Here is a 24571-nt window from a genome sequence, read left to right on the forward strand (position 1 = left end):
TCACAGAATGTCAGGGGATTTCTAGGATATACTAAGATCAGGTTGAGAGATTCTGGTTTACATAGTCAATCTGAATAATTTAGGTGGGAAAGATGACTGTTCTCAAGGGTTGGATTTACTTTTTTATTCAACTTTTGATTATACCTTGTCTACAGTGGAACTAATTAACACCTAAGTACTTTTGAAGGGAAAATTCCATTATTTCTTGTTTTTCTTGAGAGCTGGTTTTTCCACTTCCTCATTTGGAAAGTTTGCAGTACTCTGCTTCCATCTGAGCCAGAAAATTTTCCATTTCTTTTTGCTGATCTTTTTTTTTTTTTCTTTTTTTTAAAAATCTTTTTATTGATTTTAGAGAGAGAGAGAGACATTGATGCCTCCCCATACTCACTGAACTACAACCTGGGCATGTGCCCTGTCTGGAACCAAACCCAAACACCAACTGAGTCACACACTGGCCAGAGACTGCTAATCCTTTAGTTTGCACTGAATGACTGCCTTCAAGTAATCTACTCCTTTATCAAGTCCCAACTCCTTACTGCTCATTTCTGCTTCTTTAGCCTCTTCCTGAGCCCTCCTTGTCCTTGCATTCATCTTTTGCTTCAATTCTTTGACAAAGACATTATAGGATGGAACCTCTCCAGCATCAATGGCTTGCTGAATAATGTTTCTTATTCTGGGTTCCTCTTTACACCACCCACAACACACACTCCAGGATGGGATCCATGTCCCCTTGAAGTCCAGATAAGCCTGTTTAATATCAGCAAGCTCTTTCTTAGAACCATTATATGTCTTTTCAAAAGCTTGAATGTCTTCTAGAGATATTTTTTTGAAGAGTGACCACCAATACTGATCTTGGTTGAGCACATCAGAATCCTGGTCCACTGTTCACTGCTCATCATACCCTGCTCTCTGCAATTTGTCACTGAGAATAGAAGAATCTGGAAGCGGTGGGTGACATCCTCCCTGTGGCCCTCACATACCTGATTTGGGTGCTCTTGCAGGGACACCTGTGGGGCCGCATGGAATCTCACCATCGGAGGCCTCATGCCGAAAGCCCAACACTCAGTAAAGGCAGACCATGTTGGAACACTTCCTCGCACAGCTCCATCAGCCCCTTGGCCAGCAGAGGTGCAGAGCAGGTGGCAGCCTCCATGAAAACAGTGGGTCTCATCGACACTGCTAGACCTCCCACTGGTGTCTTTCCATTGCTGGTTTTCTCCATTCTTAGGCAGTAGTCATCAGCTTGCCTTTTTTCTCCTCTTTTCATGATCAGCTTGGAGATACCTGACATCCTGGTATCTCTTATGTAGTGCAAAAGAGCAACATGTGGCATGGAGTAACCTGAATGTTTTTCCCTTCCCACTCTCCAGGAACAACCCATATCATTAAGCAGCTGGAAAAGGTATGAAGCAGACAATTTATACACACAAAAAATAGGAAAAAAACCACTGGACTAGGGTTCAGGAGCCACCCAGATTTAAACCCAGATCTAACATTCTTTCTGCTTCTGGTTCTTAGATGATGTGATTTAACACATTCAATCACACTGGTACTAAAGAAGAATATTCATTTTATACTTATTAAAGTAGCAAATATTATCAAACACAATGTTGGTTTGGTTTGGAGGGAAAAGATAGAAAAATTATCTTCATACTGTTCCTGCAGCAGGATAAATTAGGACAATTCTTTTGAAGCACAATTTGGCAATATGTATCAGAAGTCATAAAACATATTCATGCCCTTTCACATAGTAATTCCACTCCTGGAAATTTGTCACTATGGTGATCATTCAACAGAAGGAAAAAACTATATATACAAATGCATCGTACATGCCATTATACATAATCTCAAAAAACTATTATTAGCTAAATGTAACCAGAGAAGTTAAGTGAATTGAGACACATAGATTGAATGGAATATCATGTAGACAATAAAAATCATACTTCTGCGGACTGCAATAAACTTAGAAAAGCTTAAACACAATAAAATTAAGAGGTTAAAAAGCAAAAACAACACACAGTTGTATAGACATTTTCACTGTAGCTCTAGACATATCTCCAGAAACAGTTGTGTTGGGTGATAGGATTACAGATAAAAATGATTGTGTTTTTTTTTCCTTTTATGGAATATACTTTCTAAAATAAGTTAAAAATGAATTTAAAGTAATAAATAAATGAAACAAGTGCTGGCCTAACACCAAGCAGACTAAATATCAGTCTCTTCTTTCCCTGGGCTGCCCTTCTAAATCTACCAGCTCCTGCCATCTGCTTCTAATGCTAAAGGAGGAAAAAAGAGAAAAAGGGGCATTGCTAAAGAAGAGGTACCCAAGAAAACATGCCTGTGAGAAGCAGAAGATGTATTGCTGAATGCCTCTGCTTACTATGCTAAAGAATTTGAGCATTCCAATGAACTAGGTTCCCTTCTGTGCCTCCATATAAATTTACCGAACAATAGAAAACATTTATTTTCAGCAACTGTGGAAATAAGTATTTCTTTTCCAGAGGATTTGTTTGTTTGTTTGTTTATTAAATGTTTATTTGAATAGATGTTATAACAATAATAAACATTTTAAAGTGATAACATTTATAATTCTATCACATGAACAGTTTTACCTTTCTGAATATTACTATCAATAAACAAAAATATTTTTTACTTATTGCAATTATGGTATAATGCCATTTTCAATTCCATGTTTTCATAAGCATACTTTTATTCCCATAGTCTTCATAGTTATCATTTTAATGATTGCATAGTATTACCTACTGTTGATGGATCATCATCTATTAAACTATGTCCCTAGTGTTTGTCATCTTAAGCTGTTTCCAATTTTTTCCTAGCCTCCATTTCATTTTGATGAAAAAGAAAGAAGTTCTTTTAAGGAGCGTTGTTGAGCTGATTAAGGTAAAAGACTTCCAACATTTATTTGAAAGGTTTTACTTGGCTTTCCAATATTTTAGACCAGGTATCATCCATTAAGATGACTCTCCCAGAGAGGGCAGCCAGCATGCAGATTTTGGAGTGTGCTGGCAGCTGGAATGAAGCTGCTGCTGAGTTTTGCCCTTTTCTGTCTCTGGCTAGACAGGAAAAAGTCCCTACAATGGAATAGATCAGAAGGAAAGTATTAAACTTGTTTTCCTGGTCTGGACAGGGGTTTGATTAGACCTAGGTTCATATCCCAGCTCCAGCTCTTAATACCTGTGTAATTGGCACACCTGTCTTAAACTGATCCCCAACTCCTCATCTATAAATGAGGAACTGGACTAGTGTTAGAGGTGCTGTATAATTCTGACATGCTATGACTCTAGTTATCCATTAGTCTGTTCTACAATCTTGCTGACTTCATGCCTTAATGAATCCAAACATTATTCGCTTCCCAAAGTCCCTGATCCACTTAAATATATTTTTTAATTTAAATTTTATTTTTCTTTAAAATATTACAGATGTCCCTTTTTCTCCCCAATGACCCGTTCTACCCCGTTCCATCCCCCTCCCCAGTACCACTCCACACCATTTTCTGTGTCCTTGGGTTGTGCATATATGCATATAAATTCTTTGGTTACTCTCTCCCCCTCCACCCACCCGCCCTCCTCCATCCCTCTGACATTCGTCAGTTTCATCTATGCTTCCATGTCATTGAATCTATTCTGTTCATCAGTTTATTAAGTTCTTTAGATTCCATGTATAAGCGATATCATGTGATGTTTGTCTTTCTCTGCCTGGCTTATTTCACCTAGCATAATTTTCTCCAGGTCCATCCATACTGTCCCAAAGGGTACAAGATTCTTCTTCTTTACAGCTGCGTAGTATTCCATGGTGTAAATGTCCCACAGCTTTTTTATGCACTCATCTACTGATGGGCACTTGGGCTGTTTCCAGATCTTAGCTATTATAAACTCTGCTGCTATGAATATAGGGGTACATATATTCTTTCTGATTAGTGTTTCAGGATTCTTAGGATACATTCTTAGGAGTGGAATCACTGGGTCAAAAGGCAGGTCCATTTTTAATTTTTTGAGGAACCTCCATACTGTTTTCCAGAGTGGTTGCACCAGTCTGTATTCCCACTAACAGTGTACTAGGGTTCCCCTTTCTCCACACCCTCTCCAGCACATGTTGTTTGTTGATTTGTTGATGGCAGCCATTCTTACAGGTGTGAAGTGATACTTCATTGTAGTTTGAATTTGCATCTCTCTGATGATTAACGACATTGAGCATTTTCTCAGGTGTCTCTTAGCCATCTGTGTGTCCTTTTTGGAGAAGTGTCTATTCAGGTCCTTTGCCCATTTCTTAATTGGGTTCTTTGTCTTCCTCTTGCTGACTAATATGAGTTTTTCTAGTCTTTGGAGATTAGCCCCTTATCAGATACATCCTTGGCAAATATGCTTTCCCAGACCATGGGGCTCCTTTGTATTTTGAGACTGTTTTCTTTTGCTGTGCAGAAGCTTTTTAGTTTGATGTAGTCCCATATGTTTATTTTTTCTTTTGTTTCTCTTGCCCTAGGAGATGTATTAGTGAAAAGTCCACTACTTGGGATGTCTGTGACTTTACTGCCTATGTTTTCTTCCAGGATTTTTATGGTTTCGTGATTTACGTTTAAGTCTTTTATTCATTTTGAGTTTATTTTTGTGTATGGTGAAAGTGGGTGGTCTAGTTTCATTTTTTTGCATGTATCTGTCCATTTTCCCAGCACCACTTATTGAAGAAACTATCTTCACTCCATTGGATGCTCTTGGCTCCTTTGTCAAATATTACCTGACCATAGTGGTATGGGTTTATTTTTGGGGTCTCTGTTCTGTTCCATTGATCTATATGCCTGTTGCTGTACTAATACCAGGCCATTTTGATTACAGTGGCTTTGTAATACAGTTTGAAGTTTGGTAATGTGATCCCTCCCACTCTGTTCTTTTTTCTCAAGATGGCTGCACCTATTCGGGGTCTTTTTTGGTTCCATATAAATTTTTGAAATGTTTGTTCTAGGTCTGTGAAATATGCTGTTGGTATTTTAATAGAAATTGCATTGGATTTATAAATTGCTTTGTGTAGTATGGACATTTTAATGATATTAATCTTCCAATCCATGAGCATTGCATATTCTTCCACTTGTTTCAATCTTCCTCTATTTCTTTTTTCAGTGTCACGTAGTTGTCCGAGTACAGGTCTTTTACATCCTTGGTTAAGTTTATTCCTAGGTAACTTATTTTTTTTTAGTTGGGATGGTAAAAGGTATTGCTTTTTTAGTTTCTCTCTCTGAAGGTTCATTGTTGGTGTATAAGAATGCCATTGATTTTCGGATGTTGATTTTGTATCCAGGTACCTTGCCAAATTCATTTATCAAATCTAGTAGAACTTTGATGGAGTCATTAGGGTTTTCTATGTACAATATCATGTCATCTGCAAATAATGATATTTTACTTCCTCCTTTCCAATTTGGATACCTTTTGTGTTTTTTTCCTGTCTAATGGCTATGGCAAGGACTTCTAGTACTATGTTGAATAGGAGTGGTGAAAGTGGACATCCCTGTCTTGTTCCGGTTTTTAATGGAAATGGTTTTAGTTGCCCATTGAGTATGATGTTGGCTGTAGGTTTGTCATATATGGCCTTTTTTATGTTGAGGTATGATCCCTCTATTCCCACTTTACTGAGAGTTTCTGTCAGAAATGGGTGCTGGATTTTCTCGAATGCTTTTTCTGAGTCTATTGATATGATCATGCTCTTTTTTTTGTTGTTCATTTTGTTTATGTGATGTATCACATTTATTGATCTGCAGATGTTGTACCAGCCTTATATCCCTGGACTAAATCCCACTTGGTCATAATGTATGATCTTTTTAATGTATTGCTGGATCTGGTTTGCTAGTATTTTAGTGAGGATTTTAGCATTTATGTTCATCAGGGATATTGGCCTGTAATTATCATTCTTTGTGGTATCTTTACCTGGTTTCAGGATTAGTATGATGCTGGCCTCATAAAAAGAGTTTGGGAGTTTTCCCTCCTCCTGAATTTTCTGGAATAGTTTGAATAGAATAGGTGTTAATTCTTCTTTGAATGTTTGGCAAAACTTGCCTGTAAATCCATCTGGTCCAGGACTTTTGTTTGCTGGGAGTTTTTTGATTACTGCTTCAATATCATTAGTTTTTATCAGCCTATTCAGGTTTTCTGCCTCTTCTTGATTCAGTTTTTAAAGGTTGTATGCTTCTAGGAATTTGTTCATTTCATCCAGGTTGTCCAATTTGTTGGCATATAGTTGCTCATAATATTTTCTTACAATCCTTTATATTTCTGTTGGGTCAGTTGTTATGTCGCCTCTTTCATTTCTGATTTTATTTATTTGGCTCCTCTCTCTTTGTTTCTTAGTAAGTCTGGCTAAAGGTCCATCATTCTTATTTACCTTTTCAAAGAATCAGCTCTTTGTTTCATTGATTTTTTGTATTGTTTTTTTAAACTCTATGTTATTAATTTCTGCTCTGATTTTTATTATTTACTTCCTTCTACTTCCTTGGGGCTTTTCTTGCTGTTCTCATTCTAGTTCTTTTAGTTGTTGTGTTAGATGGTTCATTAGATCTTTTTCTTGTTCCTTAGATAGGCATGTAATGCTTTGAATTTTCCTCTGAGGACTGCTTCGCCATTTCCCATAGATTTTGGGCTGTTGTTTGTTCAATTTTCGTTACTTTCCGTGAAGTGTTTGATTTCTTCCTTGATCTTCTTGGTAACCCATTCACTGTTTAATAACATGATATTTATCCTCCATGTGTTTGAATATTTTTGAATTTTTTTATAGTGCTTGATTTCTGGTTTCATGGCATTGTGATCCAAGAAGATGCTTGATATGATTTCAATCTTCTTATATTTGTTGAAGCTTGCCTTGTGCCCTAACATGTTGTCTATTTTTGAGAATGTTCCATGTGCACTTGAGAAGAAGGTGTATCCTGCTGCTTTGGGATGAAATGTTCTATAAATGTCAATTAAATCCATTAGATCTAGTGAGTCATTTAAGGTCTGTTTCCGTGTTGATTTTTTGTCATGATGATCTGTCCAATGCTGACAGTGGGGCATTAAAGTCCCCCACTATGATTGTGTTTCGGTCAATCTCTCCCTTAAAGTCCCCCATGAAATTTTTTATATATGTAGGTGCTCCTGTATTGGGTGCATAAAAGTTTATCAGGGTTATTTTCTCCTGTTGGATTGATCCCTTTAGTATTATGTAGTGACCATATTTGTCTCTTGTTATGGTCTCTATTTTGAAGTCTGTTTTGTAAGAAATAAGAATTGCTACTCCAGCTTTCTTTTCCTTTCCATTTGCATGGAGTATTTTATTCCATCCCTTCACTTTTAGCCTGTGTGAGTCTTTTACTCTCAGGTGGGTCTCTTATAGACAGCATATATTTGGGTCCTATTTTCTTATCCATTCAGCTACCCTATGTCTTTTGATTGGACCATTTATTCCATTGACATTTAAGGTTACTATTGATATCAACTTATTTAATGCCATGTTTCCCCTTTATGCTGATGTGCCTTTCTCTCACTATTCCTTCTTTTTCTTAAAGCAGTCCTTTTAACATTTCTTGCAATGCTGGTTTGGTGGTACTGAACCCCTTTAGCCTTTTTTTGTCTGCGAAGCTCTTTATTTCATCTTCAATTTTAAATGATAACCTTGCTGGATAAAGCAATGTTGGTTGCATGTTCTTGCTTTTCATTACTTGGAGAATTTCATGCCACTCCCTTCTGGCCTGAAGTGTTTTTGTTGAAAAATCAGCTGTCAGCCTTATGGAGGTTCTCTTGTAAGTTACTGTTTGTCTCTCTCTTGCAGCCCTTAATATTTTCTCTTTTCCCTTGAAATTTGCCATATTAATTATGATGTGTCTTGGAGTGGGTCTCTTTGGGTCGCTTTTGTTTGGAACCCTCTGTGCTTCCTGAACTTGTGTGGCTTTCTCCTTTGCCAGCCTAGGGAAGTTTTCTATCATTATTTCCTCCACCAATTTCTCTATCCCTTACTCTCCTTCCTCCCTCTCTGGTTCTCCTATAATGCAAATGTGGTTTCTCTTCATGTTGCCCCAAAGCTCCCTTAGACTGTCCTCATTCTTTTTAAGTGTTTTTTCTTTTTGTTGCTCTAATTGACTGATTTTTTCTACCTTGTCTTCTAAGTCACTTATTCTATCCTCTGCTTCATTGAGCCTGCTTTTAATTCCTTCCAGTGCATTCTTGATATCAGATACAGCATCCTTTATCTCTGTCTGAGTTTTGTTTATGGTATGTATCTCTTTTTTCATGTCTTCACTAAGGTCCTCGATTTTATCATTTAGATCTTCTTGAGTTCCTTGAACATCTTCATAATCAATACTCTGAACTCTGTTTCTAATAATTTGCTTATCTCCATCTCATCAAAGTCTTTTTCTGGTGATTTTTCCTTTTCTTTAATTTGGGAGTTATTTCTTTGTCTCCCCATTTTGGTAGGTCTTAGTGTTTGTATCTATATATTAGATATATTTGCTGTCTCCCAGTTTTGTGGGATGGGATTTTGTCTTGTGGGTCCACTGGAGCCCAGAGGTGTGTTTTCCTTATACTTCTGAGCTCTTTGCTCTAGGCATGTCCCTCTTGGGTGTGTCCCTTTTGTAGTTTTTTTTATTTTCTCCTGTTGTGGTTGAGTCTAAATTGCCGTTTGATCAGTCTTTGGGAGGACCCTCCTCTCAGGTTGGCTAACTGTGTCTCAGCCCCAACCTCATCGTGGAAGCTATTGTACTGGTGCTGGCAAGGCAGGACAATACACAACTTCTAGGAAACAAGAGGTATCTTACAAAATATCTTTACAGTCACAATGGAAACAACCCACATGAAAATAGAACTGGGAGAGTGAAGGGAGAACACACACAAACACAAAAATGCTTTAAAAAAAGCGAGAAAGAAAAGTAACACTTAGAGAGAGAGATGTATATTGTTGTTAATAGTGTTGAAAATTTAGAAAATATTAATAAACTAAAATGTAAAAGATATAGAAGCTAGTGGGAGATAACAGAAGCAGAGAAAAGGTTCTGAAAGAAGGGCCAGCAAAAAATTAAGGGAGAGAATAGGAATAGGATACTAGTTAAAAATGAAAAAACAAAAATACAATAAAGAGAATAAGAGAAACTAACAATCTAACAAAAAGACAGGAAGAGGATAACAAAAGAACAAAAGAAAAGTAGAAAAAGAAAAAAAAAAAGTTATGCCAATGGATCGAGAGGAGAGAGAGAGATATAGCCTAGGCAGGGAGGGAGTCTGGTAAGAGATTTGGTGGAAACTATAGAGAAAAGCAGTAAATTTGGTTATAATGATAAAGTCTCAGTTGTTAAGCAGGGAATATCAAGAAAGTTTTGATACTAGAAGCAAGAATAAAACAAAACTAAGCAAATAAACAACACAAAACTAAAAACAAGCTAAGCAAGACAAAATTCTTTATGAAAAAGAGAAAAAAAATTACTTTAAAATGTTTTTTAAAAAAATTAATATAAAATTTTAAAAAGGAAAAGCAAATAAATTCTCTCCCCTTTCTGTTCTTCCTAAGGAAAAAAGAGAAAAAACAAACAAACACACAAACAAACAAACAAACAAAACCAAAAAAAACCAAGAAAACCAAAAACAAACCAAAACAAAACAGAAGAAAAAAAAACAGTCAATCAGGTGAGTTTCTTCTGGGCAGCTTACTTTGTCTGAGGCTCACTGTTTTGTATGCCGATTTCAGTTCTCCTGTGTATCAGCCAGTGTGAGGAGCCGTCTAGGTTTGGCTCTGGTGTCCTTAGGTAGATGGTTGGTCTGAGGCTCTCCGTGGACCACCTCCTCTTGTCAACTACTTTGCAACCTTGTAGTTGCCTAGTCTTACTCAAGAGTCTTCTGTAGAGTGTTTAGGGTGCAGGGTGGCTAGTGTAGCCCAGGGTATCACTCCCCTTATTCAGAGGTTTCACTGTCAGGCACTCACTGTGAGGGAGTTAGTCTCTGCTCACAGCCAGCTCCTCAGTCCTTACCCTGTCCTCTGATTCTAGTTCCCCATGCACTGGCCTGCTGCAGTTTCAAGATTGACTTCAGCCTGTTCCCTTTTCTATATAGGTCATTTCAGCAGCCTGGGATCAGTGGGTTTGATTAAAAATACATTCTGGTGAGCCCTTTGCCTGCCAGCCCCCAACCGGGGTTTTCAGCATTTCTTCCAGTTCCTAAACAACAGTCCCTGAGAGTCTTATTCCTGTAATGTCCTCCTGTGAACTCCTCTTCCTTCCCCCTCAGGACTGTGCTTTGCGGGTGTGTCTGGGCCCTCAGTGAGCTGGACAAGCCCCTTTCCTGTTGGGGGTGGTGCTCCTGGCTGTGGGAGAGGCAAGTGGGCTCACCCCTCTTTGCTCAGCTCTGGTTGGCTGGTTCCACCAGGCCAGTCCCTCAGACAGTCTACTGTGCAGACCCCCATCCCAGCCTATGATGGTCTATCCGCCTAGTGCATGACAGAAAGTTGGGAGCCATTTCCTTGATCAAACTCACAAATACACAAAGCAACAGACAGGGAGAGAGTCTGCTCTGCAAGGTCCTACTGACGCTTGCCAAGGCACCCAGCGGGAGACCCAAAGCCAGTTCCAGGCGGCTCCCTGCACCACTGGTTTCAGCAAAGCTGGGGCAGCTCTGTGTGTCACCAGGGCGCCCCTCAGGGCTGGTCACCAATCCCAGACTCTCTGTACCAGGAGCTCAGGTCCGGAGGGCTCCTCCCCTCCCCCATGCCACGCAGATTCAGTGCTTCCTGGGACTCAACACAATGCCTTACAGGGAGGCAGAGGGTCCCCTTGTGCGACCACTCAGCGCAGTCTTCTGTTCCTTTACCACTAGGGTGCCACACACTTTGGGACAGCCTTCCCTGTGGTCGGCACCCGGAGCACTAGACTCTGGCTGCAGCAGCCACTAGAAGCGCTATTTCCTAGGAAGGCACCATCTGTCATTAGAGTCTTTGTTTCCTAGGAAGAAGCCGACCCCTCCTAACGGACCCACTGCTTTCCTAGGTCCCTCTGCCCTGTGTGCGGGGCCCTCCTTCCCCTGTCTTTGCTCCAGGTGTGAGTTCCCTACTTTTGGAGGCCGGTCCTCACTCCCAAGGGGAGGGAGCTTTGCAGCCTCCAAGCCTCCAGGCTTGGAGCCCGGCACAGGCTTCAGTGGGGGCTCCCCCTTTCTATGCCCCCCTCTCTTACTGGACTCCGTGATGTTTCTTCAGTGCTCCCTACTTGTACTCCAGCTACTCAGGTATGTTTCTCTGTTTTTTCCAAGCTGGCTATGTAGGATTTTAGAAGTAAATTGAGTCCATGGCTGGGAGCGGGGGCGTTCTGCTGCTTCTCACAGTGCCACCATCTTCCCTCCCTGATCCACTTTAATCTTCCTCGGTCTCAGGAAATAATCTTGACTATACCTTCTACTTGACAGACCCTCTAGTTATCTTCCAGCATGATTTACTTCAACTTCTCTCCTTACCCAGTCTCTTCTCCTTCTCTCCTATGTCAGAGAAAGAAATGTCTCACTCACAGCTTGTAATCCCACCCCTTCTACTTCTGTAAAGACTGTGCTCCATTAATTATATCCTATCAACAACATTTCCAATTTCTCCCTCTCTTATGCTTCCTTCCTCTGTCTGTAAACATACTCAGATACTTCTAATTCCAAAAACCCTCCCTGAATCTAGTAACCACTTCAAGATTTTGTTCATCCTTTTCCTTTTTTCACCAAGTTAAAAACTGGTCATCTTTACACATGTCTGTATTTCCACTACAAGGATAACAATAACAGTCGAATGCCACTTATTATACCTTAAATTATTCTCCTCTGCTAATTACTTCCTCTGTTAGCTTTGCTGGGCCCTCTTCTCCCACTTCTAATAGTAGGTGATTCTGAAACATACTGTTAAGTGAGGAAGTAGGATATAAGATAACATGTGTGATACTTAAAAGATGTATATGAAAAGCCTAGGAGGAAAAAAATATTCTGAAATGATAAAATGATTGATTTAGGTGATTAGATTTTTTTAAATACATTTTTAAAATTTATCTTTATTGTTGAAAATATTACAGATGTCTCCTTTTTTCCCAATTGACCCCTTCCACCCCACACCCACTCCCCACCCCAGGCCTTCACCACATTATTGTCTGCGTGCATGGGTTTAATTAAATATATTAGGGTAACATTGGTTAATAAAATTATATACGATTCAGGTGTACAATTCTACAATACATCATCTGTATACTGTATTGTGTGTTTACCACCCTAAGTCAGGTCTTTTTCCATCACCATTTATCCCCCCTTTACTTTCTTCTACCTCCTCTACCCCCACTTCCTCCTGGCAATTACTATACTGTTGTGTGTTAGGTGGTTAGATTTTTAGAGGTGTTTTTCCTACTTTCTGAATTTCCTGTAATATGGTTATATTACTTCTGTGATTAAAAATAGTTTTTGCCCTGTCAGGCATGGCTCAGCAGTTGAGTGTCGACCTAGGATCCAGGTAGGTTGGGGTTCTATTCCCGGTCAGGGCACATGCCCAGGTTGCGGGCTAGGCAGCCAATCAATGACTCTGTCATCATTGATGTTTCTATCTCTCTCTCACCCTCCTTTCCTCTCTCTGAAATCAATAAAGATATGTTTAAAAAAAAGTTTTTAATAGAATAATAAAATTAATATGGGTGCTATATTCAATTCTACCCTTGATGCTCTCTGTTCCTTCTTGCCTCTCTTTCTCCCTTAGTGATGTCATCTATTCCCAGTCATTCAATCATATCCTCAGTAACAATGACTTCCGCCATATCAGTCCCTGCTTATCTCTTGGCTTTCTAGCTCCATTCTTGAAAGCACCATCTGGAAGTACTCGCTACTATTTTACATTCAACACCATGTCTTGTATCTGAGACATTAGTAAGAAAACTTAACATATCCATAATATTAGCCATTTCTTCACTCCCCAATATTAACAGGTGAATCCTTTTTACCCTAGGCTAAACCACCATCCCTTAACTGGAGAACTGCAACAACATTCTAATTGACTTTTTCACTTTCTTCTTTATTCTGTTCATATATCAGTATGTGTGATCTGCTTAAAATATAAAGCAGATCATGTTACCTTCTCCTTAAAAATGATTTCCATTTTAATCAGAATAAAATCCGAAGTCCTTATCATTGTCTACAGGGCACTATATCACCTTGACCTTAGCTGCATCTCTGAGCTCATCTCCTTTTTTTTGGTTCAACTCTCTGTTTTCTGTGCTCCCTCTGCCCTACCACCATACAACTTTTCTCTTGCTTCAGAGCTGTTGCACGTGCTGTTCCCTCTGCCTTGACTACCCTTTGATCTCCTCCTCTCTATCTTTCTTCATGAGAGAGTGTAATTTCTTCCTTCTCATTCTTCAGCTCTCAGCTTCAACATTGCCTCCTTATAGAGGCATGCCCAGATCACCCTATAAAGAGGAGGTACATCCGTCTTGTTCTCTATTACAACACCCTGTCAATTTCTTTCATAGCACTTCTCTAAATTTGTAATTTCAATGATTTGTTTGCTTTTTCATTTACTGTCATTCTCCTTCTCTGGAGTATAAGTTCTGTGAGGGCGGAGGATCATTTTTATTTTACCCATCACTGTATAATTCAGAGCCTCAAACAGTGCTTGACATATAGTAGACCCTCAATAAATATATGTCAAATAATTGATTGAATGAATGATTTGTTATGATTATGATTTTTACTGAATGTTTGCTAAGTACATAAAATGTGTCAGACATTTTTACATAAATTATATCATTTCATTCTTTTGGAGGTGTATTAAGCAGAAATTTTTAAATTAAATTTTTACCTTTGAGACAATTGTAGATTCACAAGCAATTGTGAATATAATGCAGAGAAATCTCATTTACTCTTCACTCAGTTTCCCCCAATGGCAACATCTTTCAAAGCTATAGCACACTATCACAACTTTGATATTGACATGGATACAATCCACCAAATTTATTCATATATCCCAGTTTTACTTGGACTCAGTTTTGTGTGTGCATGTTTATTTTTATGCAATTTTATTACATGTTTAGGTCCTTGTATCCACCACCAAAATCAAGATACAGAACAGTTCCATCACTGCAAGGATCTTTCATGACGCCGCATTAAAATTACACGCAGCATCTGCCCCACACACGCTCTCCCTCATCCCATCCCAAACCCCTGGCAACCACAAATCTGTTCACATCTAGAGTCTTGTCATTTCAAAAATATTACATAAACAGAATCAGACAGCATATAACCTCATGGGGTTAGCTTTTTACTCAGGATAATTACCTGGAGATTTACCCAAGTTGTTGTATGTATCACTCCTTTATATTGCTGAGTAGTATTCCACAGTATGGATTACCATAGTTTGTTTAATCATTCATGTGAATGGTATCTGGCTTGTTAAAAGCTATCTGGGTTGTTTGCAGTTTTTAACTGTTATGAATAAAGCTTCTATGAACATTCATGTACAGTTTTTTTCATTTTTCATTTTTTATTATTGTTGACAGCATTACAGATATCCCCCAATTTCCCCCCCCCACACAGACACTTCTCCACCCCTCCTAGCCCCTGCCTTTACCTCTACCCAGGCCTCATCACACTATTGCCTGTGTCCCTGAGTTATGCATATATGAATATAAGTTCTTTGGTTAATCCCTTCCTGTCTTCCCCTCTCTCCTCTGAGATACGTCAGTCTCTTCCATGTATCCATGCCTCTGGACCTATTCTGTTTGACAGTTTATTATGTTCATTAGATTCCACTTATAAATTAGATCATATGATATTTGTCTTGCTTTGACTGGCTTTTTTCACTCAGCATAATATTCTCCAGGTTCATCCATGCTGTTGGCAAAGGGTAAGAAATCCTTCTCTCTCTTTTTTTTAAATTGAGATATAATTGACATAAAATTGAATTAATTTTAGGTGTACAGCATAATGATGTGATATATGTATAATTACAAAGCTATTAGCACAATAAGTTTAGTTAACATCTATTACCATTTTGTATATGGTATAAAGTTTAGATAGATAGATAATTTTTTTCTCAGGATGAGAACTTTTGAGATCTACTATCTTTGCAACTTTCAAATATACAATATAACATTGTTAACTATAGTCACCATGCCATGTACAGGATTTTGTGTGAACATAAATTTTCTTTTCTCTGAGAGATAAATTGCCGAGGAGTATAATTGCTGGGTTTTATGGTAGTCACATGTTTAGTTTTATAAGAAACTGCCAAACTGTTTTTCTAAAGTGGTTGTACATTCCCACTAGGAATTTATGAGCAATCCAGTTTCTCTGATTCCTTTTTCTTTTAGCCATTCTGATAGGTGTGCTGTGATAACTTATTATGCCTACAACATAGAGCAATTTTTATTGCTCTAAGGGCTAGTGATATTGACATATTTTCATGGGTTTATTTGCCATCTGCATATTTTCTTGCTCTCTTCATGTCTTTTACCCATTTTATAATTGTATTGTTGTTGTTTTTTTACTAAGTTTTGAGAGTTTTTTGTATATTCTAGATACAACTCTTTTTTTGAAATACGTGGTTTGCAAATACTTTTTCCCAACCTGTAGCTTGCCTTTTCATCCTCTTAACACAGTTTTTCACAGAGCAAAAGTTATTTTTTTAACTATAATAAAGTCCAATTTATAAATATTTTCTTTTATAGATCATGCTTTCAGTGTGAAGTCTTAGAAACCTGACTAGTCCTTTATCCTGGAAGTTGTCGCTATTTTTTCCTAAATTTTGTAACACTTAGTTTTAATTAGTTAAATTAGTAAAATTTAGTTTTACATTTTACATTTAAGCCTGTGATCAATATATTGAGTTAATTTTGTAAAAGGTATAAAGTTTAGATAGAGATAATTTTTTCTGCCTGCGGATGTTCAATTTTTCTAGCATATATTTTTAAAAAGTTGCCCTAGCCAATTTTGCTCAGTGATTAGAGCATCGGTCCACAGACTGAAGGGTCTTGGGTTTGATTCCAGGCAAGGGTAGGTACCTCAGTTGCAGGCTCAGTCCCGGCCCCCTTTGGTATGTGAGTGGGAGACAACCAATCAATGTGTCTCTTGCACATTAATGTTCTCTCTCTCTCTCTCTCTCTCTCTCTCTCTCTTTCTCTCCTCTCTCTCCCTTCTCCCACCCCTTGTCCCCCTTCCACTTTCTCTGAAAAGCAATGGAAAAAAATATCCTCTGTGAGGATAAAAAAAAAGTTTGCACTTACTCAATTGAATTGGTTTTGTACTTTTGTCAAAAATCAGTTGGTTATGTCTGCGTGGCTCTATTTCTAGGTTCTGTATTCTGTTCTATTTACCTATGTGTCTATCTTTCTTAAAATATGGCACTGTTTTAATTTTTATGGCTATTTAGTGGGTTTTAATATTAAGTAGACTGATTCCCTCCACTTTCTTCTCTTTCAAGATTGCTTTGGTTAATTTAGGTTCTGTACCTTTCTATATACATTTTAGAATAAGCTTGTCTTATGTGTACAAAAAAAAAAGCATAGCTGAGATGATTTAATTTAACAACTTTGTTGAGATATAATTGGCATACGATAAAATTGCATTTACAGGGGTGGCAAAAGTAGGTTTATACAGTTGTGAGTTTGTGAAACAGTTTATTATTGTACTATTATTTATCAATTATTGCATTATTTTCCATACAAACAACTCTAAACCTACTTTTGCCCCCCCCATATTTAAAGTATACAACTTAACAAGATTTGACATATATACACACCATCACAATCAAGATATAGAACATATCCATTCTCCTTCAACATTTCCTTATGCTCCCTCTCCATTCAGACTTATCTCAAGACAACTAATAATCTAATTTCTGTCATTATACATGAGTTTGTATTTCTTAGAGTTTTACATAAATGAAATCATAAGGAATAAACTATTTATTCCCTTTTAATGTGGAGAGGTATTCTATTGTATAGATATATGATAATTTGTTCACCCATTCCTTAATAGAGGGACATTTGAGTTGTTTTTTGTTTGGGGCTAGTACAAATAAAGCTGCTATGAATATTCATGTATAAGTATTTATTTTGGCACATGCTTCTATTTCCTTTGGGTAAAAATCTAAAAGTAGCATGGCCAGATAATATGGCAAATGTATGTTTAACTTTTTAATAACCTGCCAAACTGTTTACCAAAATGGTTGTACCGTTTACATTCATTTCGACCAGTAAAGTACGAGAATTCCAGGTCCTCCACACTCTTGCCAACTCTTGGTATGGCTAAAATTTTAACTTTAGCCATTCTAACAGTGTGCATCCCATTGCAGTTTTTATTTTGTTTTATTTTGTTTTTTACATTTTCCCAAATGACTAATGATGTTGAGCATCTTTTCATGTGTTTACTTGCCATCCATATATCTTCTTTGGTAAAATGTCTGTTCATATATTTTACCCATTTTTAATTGGGTTGTTCATTTACTTAGTGATAAATTTCAACAGTTCTTTATATATTCTGGGTACAAGTTTTTTATCTGATATATGCTTTGCACATATGTTTGCTCATTCTGTGAGTTGCCTTTCCATTTTCTTTATTGTGTCTTTTGAATAACAGCAACTTTTTGTTTTTTCTTTTCATGAAGTCCAATTTATCAGTTTTTCATGGATTATGTTTTTGGTGTCATATCTAAGAAATCTTTGCCTAACCCAAGTTCACAAAGATTTTATCTGTTTTCTTCTAAGTTTTATATTTGGGCCTATGACTTTCTATGTAGAGGTATTACATTTAGGTCTATGATCCATTTTGAGTTAATTTTGTTTTAGGTGCAAGATATAGATGGAAGTTTTTTTCTTTTTTTACATACTGATACCCACCCAATTATTTATTGTAAAGATTATTCTTTCTCCACCAAATGACCTATTCACTTTTGTCAAAAAACAGTTGTCCATATATGTTTAAGTTTATCTCTGGACCTTTTATTTTGTTCCATTGATCTATTTTGCACCAATATCATACTGCCTATATTACTGTAGCATTAAAAGAAGTCTTGAAATCAGGTAATATTAGCCTTTAACTTTGTTCTTCTTCAAAGTTGTTTTAGGTATTCTATTCCTTTGCATTTCTATATGAAGTTTAGAATCAGCTTGTCAATTTTTACAAAAGCCTTCAAGGATTTTGATTGGGATTGTGTTTGAATTTATACATTAATTTAGAGAGAGTTGACTTTTTTTAAAAAAACCTCACTCAAGGATATTTTTCCCATTGCTTTTCAGAGAGAGTGGAGGAAGAGAGGGAGGAAGGAAGAGAGAGAGAGAGAGAGGGAGAGAGAGAGAGAGAGGGAGAAACATCAATGTGAGAGAGACACATTGATTGATTGGCTCCTGCACTCACCCCGACCACCCCGACCAGAGCCACGGGTGGAGCCTGCAACTGAGGTATGTGCCCTTGGCTGGAATTGAACCGAGGACCCTTCAGTCCATGGGTTGATGCTCTAACCACTGAGCAAAACCATCTAGAGTGAGAGTTGACATCTTAATGTTGAGTCTTCTGTCCCATAAACATGATATATCTCTCGAATTATTTGGGTCTTCTTCAATTTCTCCCAGCTATGTTCTGCAGTTTTCAGTGTTCAGATCTTTCACATCTCCTGTCAGATTCAGCCCTAAGTATTTTGGATTAGTTATTGGATTCATTATCAGTAAGTATTTTGTTGCTATTGAAAGTAGTATTGTTTTCTTAATTTGGATTATCAAAAATTTTTATTGTTAGAATAAAATATAGAAACAAAATTTTAACACATTGGCCTTGCATCCTGTAGTCTTGATAAACACACTTAATGTTTTAAAGTGATTTTCTAAAAATCCTATCAGAAATTCCACTTAAATGATTATGTCTCTGAATAAAGACAATCTCACTTCATTCATTCTAACCTGATGTATTTTATTTCTTTGTCTTGCCTGATTGCACAGGCTAGAATGTCCAATACAATGTTAAATAGAAGGATAAATATGGACACTCTTCTTCCTGGTCTTGATCTTTCATCAATCAGTATGATACTAGCTATAGGTTTTTTGTAGATACTTTTCATCAGGTTGAGGAAAGTTGCTTTTTCTTCCTGTTTTGCTGAGAATTTGTATCAGAAATGGATATTGAATTTTGTCAAGTGCTTTTTCTGTATTTGTTAAAATGATCATATGGATTTTCTTTTTAAGTTTGTTAATATAGTGAAATCCATTGACTGATTTTGAAATGTTAAACCATCTCTGCATCCTGGGATAGACTGTACTTCATCATGATCTATTATACTTTTTATATATTGTTGGATTCAATTTGCTGAAAATTGTTTAGAAAACTTTTGTATCAAGGTAGTAGTGGCTTCTTAGGAATGATTTTGTTATCAGTTGTTATGAGTTGGGAAATAATCCCTCCTCTACAATTTTCATTAAGAGTTAGTATAGAATTGCTATTGTTTCTTTCTGAAATTTTTGGTAGAATTCACCAGTGAAGTCATTTGACGTCTGGGATTTTTTTGTGGGAAGTTTAGTTTTTAAATTTTTTAGTCTTTTCTTCTTTATTATTAATTTTCTTTTTTGTTAAAATATTCTTTGTAGGAATGTTTTAAACTACCTATTCAATTTCATTAATGTAGGACTATTCAGGTTATTTAATTTTTCTTATGTGAGCTTTAGTAGTTTGTTTCTTTCAAAGAATTTGTTCATTTCTTTATTTTCAAATTTATGAGCATAATATTCCATTATTATTTTAATATTTTGTGGAATCTATAGTGATGTCACCTTTTTCATTTCTGGTGTTAGTAAATGCATGCCTTCTTTGTTTTCTTTGTCAGTATGCCTAGAAGTTTATCAGTTTTATTGTTCTTTTCAAAGAACCAGCTTTTGGTTTCATTAATTTTTCTCTATTTTTTTTCCATTTCCTGTCATTGATTTTCACTTTGGAATTTATTATGATTTCCTTTCTTCTGCTAATTTTGGGTTTAATTTGCTCTTCTTTTTCTAGTTTCTTAAGATTGAAGCCGAGGTCATTGACTTTAGACCATTTGTTCTTTTTTAATATAGCTGTTTTAGTTTCCTCCTTCTTACTGATTTAGCAGCATCCCACAAATTCTTATATGCTTTATTTTCATTTTTATTAATGTTAGTATATGTTCTAATTATTACCTTTTAGATTTATTCTTTCACTTATGGGTTATTTTGAAAGGTTTTATTTTGTTTTTGAGTATTTGGAGACTTTCCAGGTATCTAATTGTTATTGATTTCTAATTTAATGCTACTGTAGTAAGAATATATATTCTGTATAAATTGAATCATATGAAAAGATGCTCAACATCACTAATCATCAGAGAAATGCAAATTAAAACCAAAATGAGATATCGCCCCACACCTGCCAGTATAGCTATCATTAAATCAACAAGCACCAAGTATTGGAGAGGATGTGGGGAAAAGGGAACCCTGGTACACTGCTGGTGGGAATGCAGACTGGTGTAACCACTATGGAAAGCAGTATAGAGTTACCTCAAAAAATTAAAAGTGGAGCTGCCTTATAACCCTGTGATTCCACTTCTGGGAACATATTTGAAGAAACCCAAAACACTAATTCAAAAGGATATATGCACCATTCGTGGCATCGTTATTTACAATAGTCAACATCTGAAAGCAGTTCAAGTGCCCATCAGTAGATGAGTGGATTAAAAAGCATAGATGCATTTACACAATGGAAACTATTCAGCCATAAAAAATAAGGAAATCTTGCCCTTTACATTTTCTTAAGGTTTTGTTTTGTGTGTTTTTAATCCTCACCCAAGGATATTTTTTTCCATTGCTTTTCAGATAGAGTGGAAGGAGGGGGGGAAGAAAGAGAGAGAGAGAGAGAGAGGGAGAGAGAGAGAAAGATTGATGTGAGAGAGACACATCAATTGGTTGCCTCCCACACATGCCCTGACCTGGGCTGGGGATCAAGCCTGCAACTGAGGTACTTGCCCCTGGCTGGAATGAAAACCGGGACCCTTCTATCTGCAGGCCAGCACTTTAGCCACTGAGCGAAACTAGCTAGGGCTTAAGGTTTCTTTCATTGCCTTGAATATGGTCTATCTTGCTGAATGTCCCATGTACACTTGAAAAGAATGAATATTCTCCTGTCATTGGATGGAGTGTTCCATAAATGTCAATTAGATCAAGTTGATTAATAGCGTTGTTCAAATCTTCTATATGCTTACTGATTTTCTACTTCTCTAAATGATGAGAAAAGGATATTAAAACCTCTAAACAAAATCATGAATTTGTCTGTTTTTCCTTTTAGTTCTATCAGTTTTTCCTTCATGTGTATTGAAGCTCTTTTATTAGATGCATAAATGTTTTGGAATGTTATTTCTTCCTGATGACTTGAACCCTTTGTCAGTATGAAATAACATTCTTTATTCTTAGTAATAGCTTTTGCTCTAAAATCTATTTTATCTGATATTAATAGCCACACCAGATTCCTTATGACTAAGGTTACCATGGTACACTTTTATCGATCATTTTCTTTTTAACATAGTTGGGTATTGTTTTTTAAAAAACCAATTATACAGTTTGTGCCTTTTCACTTGAGTGTTGAGGTCATTTTCATTTAATGTAATTTTATACATCCTTAGATTAAAATCTATCATCTTGCTATTTGTTTTCTATTTGTTCCATCTGATTTTTGTTTACTCTTTCCTCCTTTTCTGCCTTCTTTTGGACTATTAAAATAATTTTTATTATTCCATTTTGCCTTATTTTTAAGATTATTGGCAATAACTCTGTTTTGCTATTTTAATGGTGGCTGACTCTTGAAACAATGTAAGTATAATAAAAAATATTACAACTTTATGTCCATAAATTTGACACCTTGGATGAAATGGACCAATTTCTGACAGATAAAAATTATCCAACTCACTTCAAAAGAAATAGATAACCTGAATCATTTAATATTTGTTAAGGAAATTTAATTTTTAGTTAAAAACCTACCAGTACCAGATGGTTTCACTCACAAATTCTACTGAACTTTTAAGGAACAAATAATATCGATCATACATAATCCCTTTCAAAAAATTAAAGAGGAGTGAGAATTTCCCAGCTTACAATATGAAGCCAATGTTATCCTAATACCAAAGCCAAGCAATGACACTACATGGAAAGAAAACTACAGACCATTATTCCTCATGAACGTGAAATGAGACCAGTCAGCATGATTGTGTGTCTTTCCAAATTTAATTATGCAGTTGCATAATAGATGGAGAGTTGGATTTAACCAGACTTGAGGTTTAGCCATTTGAATAAGTGAGAGAGATGTAAAGGTATTGAGAGCATATGTAGAAGCATTAATATAATGATTGACTGGAATTTATGCTGGGTAGGGAGGGAAGTGAAGACATGAAGAAGAGTGAGCAGTAGATTCAATGAATGGGGCTGAAGTATTGTTAGAGTAAAAATTATAGGAATGAGAAAAAAAGAAGTTGTAGTTAGAGTGGGATGCTTGAAATTGAGAAAAGAGAATAGCAGTTTTTTAGTAATTATAAGGTCAGTGAAATGGTCATGTGGGTTAGTGGATAATGTAAGGTCAATGACAAGATAATTAAAGAAGAGGTCAAGGAACTGAGAACATAGACCATTTCTGTGGATACTAAACTGAATAAGAATTTTGACACAGGAATAGTGTTAGAGGGAATTACAGTGAGTCAGGTGCTAAAATCTTCAAGGAGTAAGTGTGAAAGATCCAGGGGTCAGTGGTTTACTTACCTGAGGACAGGAAGTAGGTGATATAGTCTGATGACATGAGATAAAAAGCTAGGTGTTGTTATTGAGGAGGGAGGTGAATGTCCTGGAAGTGACAATGAGAAAGACATCTCTTCCGCCTCCCAGTATTTTGGTGATAGAGGTATGAGAGAGAAGACAGCACTATTCAAGAGGATTTCAGGGAGAGTAAAGGTCTTAGAGGAGAGTTTTATTTCAGTTAAGTGAGGAGATGAAGGGAATAATACAGAGAAGCAGTTACACATATAGGGGAATTTGACAATGATTGTCCACAAATTCCAGGGAGCGTAGTGGAAGGATTTCAGAAGTTGGAGAAAGGTAGGAAATTGAGTCATAAAAGGGATAAGCAGAGCTGTCTGAGTACACTCAAATTGAAGGATGCTTTAGAAGCCTTAGAGTGACTGACATCAGAAAGCAGAACTTGTAGAATGTATGTATGTGTGTATGTGGGGTGTGTGGAGAGAGAGAGAGAGAGAGAGAGAGAGAGAGAGAGAGAGAGAGAGAGAGAGAGAGAGAGAGAGAGAGAACTCAAATAATTGGCTCACACAACTATGACCTGGCTAAGCAGATACAAAATCCATAGGATAAGCAGTCAGGGCAGGATGATTGTAGACAGATTAGAACCCATGGCACGGGCTAAAACTGTTGTCTTCATGCAGTCAAAAAGATCATGAGCATGATGGAACTCTATGGTCATACCAGCCAAATCTGTGATCCACAGGTGGAAATTGTTCTCTATCCCAGGGAAATCTCAGCTCTTCTTTTATGGTCTTCCAGTGAATTCAGTTAGGTCCACCCAGATAATCCAGGAAAAATTCCCTTACTTAAAGTCAACTGATAGGGGCTTAGTTTTACCTGAAAAATATCATCACAGCATCATCTATATTAGTATTTCACTGAATAACTATAAACTGTAACCTAGCCAAGTTGACAAATCAAAAATATCATCACAATATTAATTCATTTAATCCGTGAACATGGGAAATCTTTACATTAATTTGTGTCCTTTTCAATTTCTTTCATCAATATCTCATAATTTTCAGTGTTCAGATCTTTCACATCCCTAAATTTATCCTGAAGTATTTTATTGTAAATGGGATTGTTTTCTTAATTTCTTTTTCTGATAGTTCTTTGCTAGTGTATAGAAATGGAATTGATTTTGGTATGTTGATTTTGTATCCTGCTACTTTACTGAATTCATTTGTTAGTTCTAACAGTTTTCAGGTGCAGTCTTTAGGGTTTTTTATATATAAAATAACATCACCTGCAAACATGGACAATTTAACTTCTTCTTTTTGATTTGGATGCCTTCAGATTCAATGCAATTCCTATCAAAATTCCAATGGCATTTTTCATAGAAATAGAAAAATAATCCGAAAATTTGGATGAAACTATGAAAGACCATGGATCACCAAAGCAATCTTGAAAAAGAAGAACAAAGATGAAGGCATCACACTTCTGGTTTCAAATTATACTACAAAGCTACAGTAATCAAAATAATATGGTGCTGGCATAAAAACAGACATAGACCAATGGAACAGAATTAAGAGCCCATAAATAAAGCCACACATTATGATCAACTGCACTTTGACAGGGGTGCCAAGAACATTCAATGGGGAAAGGATGGTCTCTTCACTAAAAGTTGTTGGGAAAGCTGGATATCCACATGCTAAAGAATAAAAATGGATGCTTATTTTACACTCTACACAAAAATTATGTAGAAATGGATAAAGACTTAAACATAAGACTTCAAATCATAAAGCTCCTAGAAGAAAACATAAGGAGAAATGCTTC

At 36.7% G+C, this 24571-nt stretch overlaps 1 pseudogene across 1 annotated transcript; it reads right to left on the reverse strand.

The window, feature by feature from the left end:
- Positions 1-238: 238 nt before the first annotated feature.
- LOC308550979 (dnaJ homolog subfamily C member 9 pseudogene) lies at positions 239-17291 on the reverse strand (annotated as a pseudogene). Its single transcript has 3 exons — positions 17183-17291; positions 485-1061; positions 239-320 (listed from the first exon to the last, which is right to left on the reverse strand). The product of its transcript is annotated as a dnaJ homolog subfamily C member 9 pseudogene (transcript).
- Positions 17292-24571: the final 7280 nt, after the last annotated feature.

Source organism: Miniopterus schreibersii, assembly GCF_964146895.1.
Source record: "Miniopterus schreibersii genome assembly, chromosome: X".
NCBI classification, from domain to species: domain Eukaryota; kingdom Metazoa; phylum Chordata; class Mammalia; order Chiroptera; family Miniopteridae; genus Miniopterus; species Miniopterus schreibersii.